This window comes from Adiantum capillus-veneris, unplaced genomic scaffold (genome assembly GCF_014529385.1).
Source record: "Adiantum capillus-veneris isolate H3 unplaced genomic scaffold, ASM1452938v2 Hic_scaffold_290, whole genome shotgun sequence".
NCBI classification, from domain to species: domain Eukaryota; kingdom Viridiplantae; phylum Streptophyta; class Polypodiopsida; order Polypodiales; family Pteridaceae; genus Adiantum; species Adiantum capillus-veneris.
This window is the reverse complement of record NW_028221413.1, coordinates 92,526-101,765: the sequence shown is the minus strand read 5'-3', so window position 1 is coordinate 101,765 and position 9,240 is coordinate 92,526. Positions and strand designations below refer to the sequence as shown.

The following is a 9,240-nucleotide window of genomic DNA, read 5'->3' as shown; positions in this document are numbered from 1 at the left end:
CTCAACTGTTGTCAATAGATTAATTGCTCTCTCTTTTGAAAGTATTGTCGATGCTATCTAACTAGGTGTTATGCTTTTTGTTGCTCTCTCCACCCAAGCACTCTTGTAATTCTCATTAGGAATCTATTCTAATGAAATGCCCACTATGTTCATGCTAATTTCCGCTACACATAAGTTATTAGGCCATTAAATGTTACAGCAGATGCTTCAACAGGTTCTGAGTCGTATGCATGAGCATGTAGCAAGGCTCGCAGAGGAGCGGATTGAGAAAGCAATGAATAGAGCTATGCAGCTTGTGTATGACGATAAGAACTTGTTTGACGGATACGATGTGATTGGGTATCTCACACATTATGTATAGGAGATGGAAGTACGAAATGTTCTAGAAGGTAGGATGATTGAAGTTTTTGTGCATTTAGTGGTACTATATTTTAGTAATCGTGTGCAAGATATTCAAGCACAACATGGATACAGTTGGAAATTAAAGACTTTGAAGCAGCTCTCAAATGTGAGTATATAAATCATTGTTTGGAGAAAGAATCTGAGTTTCAGTCAAAGGATATTTTTTATACAAACCTTTTGGTCATAAGTGAAGCTTCCATGCCAAAATCTAGAGAATATGATCATACTGCTTGAACTTTGCAAGATGTACCAAGCCATGTGAGCCAAAAATGCATTTTGGTAACAATTGATGCTAAAATAGGTGAGTCTCTAACACAAAAGAATGATCAGGTGTAATGGCATACTTTATGTTGTATACGAGGAGCCATATAAAGTAGATATGGTCACAGAGAAGAAGGATATATATGAGTACAAGAATGGGAACGTTTTTGAGGATTATCAAAAGCAATTGGAAGCTGTGTGGAAAATTTGGGAGCTAAGACAAGATGTATTGCAAGTCCAAGTTTGATATGAATGACATTTTTTATGCGGCAAGATGTGTATATGAGGTTGAGGTTGGCATGCAATATATACTCTTTTTGGGCAATGATGAAAGCAAGCTAAAAGACGCCAGGTTGCTACATATGCCCTTTGATATAGGAGGAATCAATGTGGGCTATAAGGTAATGAATACTCTTCTAATGTCGTTTGATCCAGGAGAAATTCATTGCGAGCCCTAAAGGATACACTGTTACTTATTATTAATTATTGGGCTGATTTCAGGGATGTTGAAAGCTATTGCATGGTATGCTGAGTATGGGAATGGTAAAGAGTCACTTTATTCCTACGAACAGACCCAAAATGAGCTAGGCACTCTTGACTCTATCACACTTGTTTGTAGCCTCAAGGTATGCGGCCTAGTAGTAGCCATAAATCAGGGTAGAGATGAGATTGAAAGAAAGGGTCTTTTGATGGATAAGCAGGTTTTTGGTAATTCTTTGTTTGATGTCTATGCAAAATGCAACATGCTCCTCATAATAGGAGATATCTTTGATGCTCTTTTAGTTTGAGATGTAATTTTGCAAGATAAAATGATTGCAATATATTTTGAGCGAGGTGTTGATGAGGAAACCTTGAATTTCTTTCAACAGATGCAAGTGAATGAGGAACCTCAAGATGCTAGAACATATGTATGTGCACTGAAAGCTTGTATTAGCTTAGAATCTATTGGTGGAGGCCAAGAGAATCCCCGTGAAGTGATTGTGGATGGTTCGAATGACAATACTTTTGTGGCAAACACCTTAATAAATTTTTGTGCTACTTGTAAGCAGCTTGTAGAGACTCAGGCTGATAAGTTGTCATTTCCAGATGTAGTAGCATGGAATTCAATCACAACTGGGGTATATTGATCATTGAAATAGTGAATAAGCAGTTTCATATTTGGAGCAAATGGGATCGACAAGGATGCCTCTAGAAGCAACAACCTTCAACTGCAATTGAAAAGTCTTTTGCAATTGAAGGCAAGTGATAGAAAAAGGCCGAGAAAAACAAACTCTTATCTACAAAGTGGGGTTTGACAAAGACTTATTTATTGCCAATATTGTTATGGACATGTATGCTAGATGTGGCTCACTCTTAAAAGCTCAAAAGAACATTTGATCGGCTTCCTATTCAAAACGTAGTCTCTTGGATGGCCTTGATTAGTGGTCATGGGGTGGTCATGTTGCTCAACATGGAAACGTTCTTCAAGCACTACTTTGTTGAGATGTGATAGAGGCATCTGTTTCATAATGCAGTAACTTTTCCTTGCATTTAAAAGCACATGATAACATGGTGATTTGGCTGTTGGAAATACCCTACCTCATATGTACATCAGCTTGACAAAGTAACTGATGATGTTATTGATAAGCTTCTAGTGTGAGGTGTTGTATTATGGATCTTTGATTACCGGTTATGTAGAAAAATGTTTGCTTGGAAGTGCACAAGAATGTTTGACAAGGCTTTTGTTTATTTCCTTTGGATAGAGGAGGATGACTTCATGCACACTACCTTGTGCAATCCAATCCAGGGCAAGGCATAGTAAGACAACTCCCAGATTTGGCACATCAATTGTTTGCATATTGAATGTGTTCTTGGCATTTTTTGAGATGACAGATTTACATCCACATGCGAAGATATATGTTGCTCTATTCCTCATGTAGGTTGTGCTGATGTCAGGCTACCGACAGTTCAAGGTGTATGGTAAATTGAGTTGAGGCACAATAATACATGCCATATCAGTTCAGATGCATTAAACAAGGGCTACTTGCAAGAGCTTAGCAATTAATTGGTGACCTACGAGCTTGGGACACTATTGTTGCTGGAGCTTATTTGTGTGATAAGGAGGCAATTGAAGTTGTCTATAGGAAAGGACCGGAGAGGGTGAAAGAGCTTATTTCTATGGGAGCGTTGATAAGAGAAGATGGTCATTTACATCTTTCATGTGAGGGTGGCCACTCACATCATCGAATTGTTCATGCTGTAGATATGACGGGTAAAGAGATTGAAAGGGCTTTGTTGACCTCTGAATGGAATTATTCAAAAATTACCTTCTTTAATGAGCATCACTTTTCCATAGACTTCTTAGTACTCCACGAAGGTATGCCTGTCACATGTCATGGTGTGGGTACATGGGACACTTTATCTTGGAATGTAATGATTCGCCCATATGTCGAACATGGAGAGAGAAAATTTGCAGTGTATTGTTGCAAAAATGCAATCCAAAGGTGTTTCTCGATTTTAGAATAGATATTTCGCAAGTCAATTCTTGGCAGAATGATGTCTCCGAAAGCGTTTCTCCGTTGCAAGTCAAGCCTTGGTAGAATGATTTCCTTCTCAAACTGTCTAGTGTCATGGATTACTGTCAACTAGCAGAAGTGATCCTCCATCTGATGGTGAAGATCCTGCACTTGTGATGGGGGGTTATGGTAGTAAAAACGCTAATCCAGCAAGAGAAGAAAATGAACAATAGTCTTGCACTACATGCAACTGCAAGGCCTAGCCTAGATGAGGATTGAGCAACACTGGGTGATTGCATGATCAGTATCATTGAAGAGACAAATGCTCTCAAGATATCAAAAAGAGTTTTTGAGTCACTATGCAAAAAAATCTTTGGAAGTTATTCCTATGGATCATGCTTAGAGGGTTTTAATTGACTTATACCTTCAAAGCACGAAGTGGGTGTATGTATAGAGAATCAAAACCATATCTCCATGAACTAGCTCTACTGATTTCCAAATGATTTCTAAAAGTGGTTGTTAATGAGTTCGGCACATGCCAAAGGATTTGTAGGTTCAAAGGGGTTCGATGTCATGCTATGGCACATACATAACGTAAATTCTGGTTAGAAAACCATTTGAGAAGATTTTGATGCCATACTAAAATAAGAAGAGAGAGAACTATGGGGAGAGAGTACTGGAAAAATCACCCAAGCTAGAGGGTGGTGTAGATAGTGCTAGAAAATGCCCAAGCCTTAGCGTGGTGGTGTGTAACTTCCTTAACAATGATCATCAGCAAAGAGGATTCTATAGGGTCTTAATAGAGGATTTTGTAGGGTGTTAATAATTTAACGTCTAATGTTCTTGTGTAATTTCACCTCTCTTCACAACTCAAAGCATACATCTAACTACTCTTCTCCGTCAAAACCCTCACAACCAAGGACCTTGTGTCTTCCTGGCTACCGCACACAACTTGGCTATCAACAACGTTCTCTATCGAACTGTGGATCAGGCTTGGGTGGGCAGTCTGAGCCCCCCTTAAGCTTGGGCTTATGTTTAGAATCTTGAATAGATATATCTACCCTGTGTATCTAAGGGTTTCATGACTTTTCTACATAATGTTCATTATTTTATTTGATACAATCTCTAGCATCTTGATGGAAACAAGTGATAAATCATGAGACTTGCATAGTAATGTTTATTTGAATTAATGTTCTACAATAATGTAGTGCAAGAAAGGTTGAGAGAGGGAATGAGAAGAAGAAATAGAAACAAAAAATGTTGACATTGCAAGACGCAATCCTTGAGGCACAAGTGAGATAGAGATAGAGATAGAGATAGAGATAGAGATAGTGATAGATAGATAGATAGATAGAGATAGAGATAGAGATAGATAGAGAGAGAGATATAGATAGAGATAGAGATAGAGATAGAGATAGAGATAGAGATAGAGATAGAGATAGAGATAGAGATAGAGATAGTGATAGATAGATAGATAGAGATAGAGATAGAGATAGATAGAGAGAGAGAGAGAGAGAGAGAGAGAGAGAGAGAGAGAGAGAGAGAGAGAGAGAGAGAGAGAGAGAGAGAGAGAGAGAGAGAGAGAGAGAGAGAGAGAGATTGACCCTTTTCAAAAACCATCGATAACATAATCACTAGATTCTTAGTCCTAATGAGTCTACAAAATTGCGTTCTTGCAATTAAAAGACTTGTGTTGAAGCCCTTATAAAGAGAGTATTGGAGTCAACATGAACATCCCACTCCTTCGCTTTTGAAGGTACATCCTTGATATTGCATAGGTAACTTCAATGCCTAATATCCTTCCCTAGTAGTTAATAATTTCTTCAGTTTGTAGAAAAAACCCATAGCAATAAGCAAATCTTCCATGATCTTTTAAAAACTTGTGGTTTTTCATACAATGCACAACGGCCAAAATGTCCTAGAATAACTAAGCTTTATGCATACTTGACTTGCCCTAGCCTACTAGAAATTTGGTGTACTCAAACCTAGCCAATTTCTGAGAGTTGTTGCAAATATTCATAGCCACTACAAGAAGTGAGAGATTCACTAATTTTTTGGAATTCATGTGCGACATAGATGGCAAAATTCACATATGGATAACATTTTCTCGAGAATTATAATCATCATAATGATGTACCAATTTCTCTCAAAATAAATGATATGCAATAACACCCCAAAAACTAGTAGAAAGGCTCGATTTCTTAATCCTAACGAGTCTATGAGATTGTGTTCTTGCAATCAAAAGACTTGTGTTGAAGCCCTTATAAAGAGAGTAGTGGATTCAACATGAACATCCCACTCCTTTAATTTTGGAGGCACATCCTTGATTTTGCAGAGGTCACTTCAATGCCTAATATCCTTCCCTACTAGTTAATAAGAAAATCTTCCATGATCTTTTGCATACTTGTGGTTTTTCATACAATGCACAAGGGCCAAAATGTCCTAGAAGAACTAAGCTCTATGCATAGTTGACTTGCCCCAGCCTACTAGAAATTTGGTGCACTCAAACCTAACCAATTTCTGAGAGTTGTTGCTAATATACATAGCAACAACAAGAAGTGAAAGAGTCACTAATTTTTTGGAATTCATGTGCCATGTAGGTGGAGAAAGTCACATGTGGATAACATTTTCTCGAGAATTCTAATCATCATAATGATGTACCAATTTCTCTCAAAATAAATGATGTGCAATAACACCCCAAAAACTAGTAGAAAGGCATGATATCAACTTCAAAAAATCCACCAATTGGAGAGTGTACATACTAACACTTCTATCAAAATGAAACCTTACTAATTTCATACATTCGAGTACAAGGGGTATATACAACAACTTTATGATCAGATATAATTGATGATCATGACATAAGTGTATCAAAAAATATACTTTACCAGTAGCTTGCTTTCAAACGGAAAAACATCCTTTGTAAGATAAAAAGGGGTGAGCCAAGGAGAGCATATCTCTCTCTACAATATCATGTTGCTAGCTAGAGCAACTTCCTACATGATCTACACATTAGGGGAAGTTTGAGGTCTCGAATTTTCCCTGTAAGAAATGGTAGAGAGAGAAAATACTTTTCATTTTTGAAAAATTGAACAAGGAATTTTAAATCTCAAAATTGGGGGAAACCTTTGTATTTTTTTTGGGTGCACAGGATGCAAATTTACGGGGCCCCACTTGTAGTGCCATTTTCAAATGTCTTGGGAATGTATCCCTTTTCCCAAAATTCTCCCTCCCTATGCACCGTTTTTCTCTTTTCGTGCAAATTTCAAATTTTCCTCTTCTCATCTACACTTTTCTCTGCATCTTTCCCTACACCATATCCAAATCATCATCTTTGGCACATCTCCATGAATCCTTCTAAAAGAGGTATCTATCATCGCCATGTCAAGTTGGAAGATGAATATTCCCCTTTGAAAAAAGGAAATAGGCTTTGTGAAACTCCTCCTTCTACCATAGAAGCATTGACATTAGAACAAAAGAAGCACATTGATCTATGGACAGATGGTAGATTGTATCCCATAGACCCCATCACCAAATATACCCCACCATTCTTCAATTTTTCTTCATTGATGAGATTTGTAGAGATGGTATGAAAGGGCTATTAGGATATACACAAAACCTTGCAGAGCAGAGCGGGACATGCTTCAGCTGGAAAACCATTTTCTACTACAGTTCAAGGATTCTCTTAATCATCAACTTCAAGAAAGCAAGGAGAAGGTAAAGAACCTCCAATCATTTTTGAATACAGTCAGAAGAAAGAAGACAGAGCTTGGACTTAGACAAAGACAAAGGAAGAGTTGAAGAATAATGAGAGACTCAAGCAAGGAGGTGGAGGTTGTAGCAGAAGAATTAACGCAGTGAGGTAAATTTGCCTTTTTTTTCAAATTGATATTTTTTTTGTAAGTTGGTATCTTTGGGTGCTATAATCTTTCCATGTGTTTACTACAGGTCCTTGGTTCAGCCATACTTGTTACAAGGAAATATGAGAGGTGCTTCACAATCATTTTGTGAAGTGATTCCACCTCTTCGTGCTGGCAACCTGTTGAATGAAAGAAGATTTAGGGTTGCTAGCAAAAATGCATCGATGGCTTTTTGCAAATCTCTACTTTGGACAAAGATGAAGTTCAAGGCACTTAGGACAAAGTCTGATCAATCAGTAGGGCAGGTTACCAAAAGCTATTCAAGATTATCAATAAGAAATCTGAAGCAATCAAGAGTAAGAGGGTCCTTGCTTTCGAAGCCATCAGTTGTTCAACAGGCCAGGTTGAGAAATAATTCCAAGGTCATGGAAATTCTTGGAGAGGCATTCCACATCAATGACATATATCCTAGTAAGAAGAAAGACCTCAAGTTTAACTCTTTCAACAATCTGTTCTTTGACTTGAGAACTTTGCACATGGCAATGATAAAATTCTATGATCTTTAACATACTGAGGTGAATGGGCAAGCTATTTTTGTCATCAAATTAGATGAGAGTGAAATTGTTAAGGGTAGAAAGCTTGAGAGAGTATCAATAACCCTCATGAATAGAGCTCTTCATACCGCAGAGGTGAAACAAAACCCCAAAAATTATAGTGTGCAATCAGAGAAGAACATTTGGTGGTTGGGTGCTTTTGAGGTTGATAGTGAAGATTTCAATGTGTTGAATTGGGTATTCCAGCACACTAGTGTCCCTGTTATAATCAAAGATAATGAAGATTTCAATGTGGTGAATTGGGTCTTCCAGCACACTAGTGTCCCTGTTATAATCAAAGATAGTGAAGATTTCAATGTGTTGAGTTGGGTATTCTAGCACACTAGTGTCCCTGTTATAATCAAAGATCAATAGGCTAGGGAAGAGCTGGATGTTGAGGTCTTTGGTAGGTACAAGGTGGACTGGCACATGAGGGGACCTAAAGACACACTAAAATGTATGTACAATGTGTCAAGGAGTGCCAATGCCAAAAGCCCCTGTATCTACTACATGGGTGGAACAAAGGAGTTGAATCTTGCCAACTGAAACAAAGCCCCAGATAGACACTCTAAAGATCCAAACTTTCAACATGTTTTAGATATTCCCCTTTCAAATGTCCACATCTGCACACTGCATGCACTTTGTAGAGTCATTGAGAAGATTGTGCACCTGTACATAGGGTTTTCATGGAAAATATAACCTTTATCAGCCAGAGAAACTACCATAAAAAGCATTAGAGGGTATTGACTGATATTGGACTTCATGGGGGGAATGTTGTGATTGAGTCAGACCTCAAAAGATGATATGCTAGAAATAATGTCCCTAGAAAATCTTCTATTCGTGGGATGAAGGCCAGAACATTCTTGGGATTTCATGGAAAGTTTGGTAGGGGTGCATCTAAAGTCCAGTACAACCATGTAAGGCCCTGCACAATGCTATGAAGCACGATGGAGTTGATGTCAGAGCAAGAAACGAGAAGGCAGAAGTGTGGGTAGTTCTTTATGTAGTCTTTTATTATTGTGATAAAATAATTGGGGAAAGAATGACCTCTCCAACTTTAAGAAAGAGTTGAATAGATTCAAAAAAGGTATTACAATTTCTTGGAGCTCAGAGCACTTCACACACTACATGGTAAAATTATGAATTTTGATTCTTCTAATCTGCTTCAATACTTATATAAATTGCTAAATACATTATCTTTTTGTGTGCAGACATAATCAACAATCACAATCCATGGTTTGTAAAGAAATATGGAAGCCTGTCAATTTGGTCTACTCAAGGTATGGAGAAGTCCCACTATCAGGCAAGAACCAAGTTTTTCAAACACACTGGACATGGTGGAGGAGCTCAAAAAGCTAATAGCTTGCTTGAAGTATTCCAATGGTTCAATAGACAAGTGTGGCACAGAACAAGATCACATGAGACCAACAAGTTATTAGACAATTATGGTATTGCTGCAACTATACAAAGGAGTATACAAAAAAATAAAGATGCATACAATAGATCATTTGCGAGTGAAAAGCTTTTACAATGGATTTCCACTAGAGAGAGGCAAGGAAGCAAATGGGGAGTAATACAAGGGTCAGTTTTGGTTTCTTGATCCAACATAAGGCTTTTCCCTTTTCCCCC

The 9,240-nt window shown here is 37.9% G+C and overlaps 1 pseudogene; it reads left to right on the top strand.

Moving 5' to 3' along the window:
* The first annotated feature begins 226 nt into the window (after positions 1-226).
* LOC147417282 (uncharacterized) lies at positions 227-1,121 on the top strand (annotated as a pseudogene).
* The last annotated feature ends 8,119 nt before the right edge of the window (positions 1,122-9,240 follow it).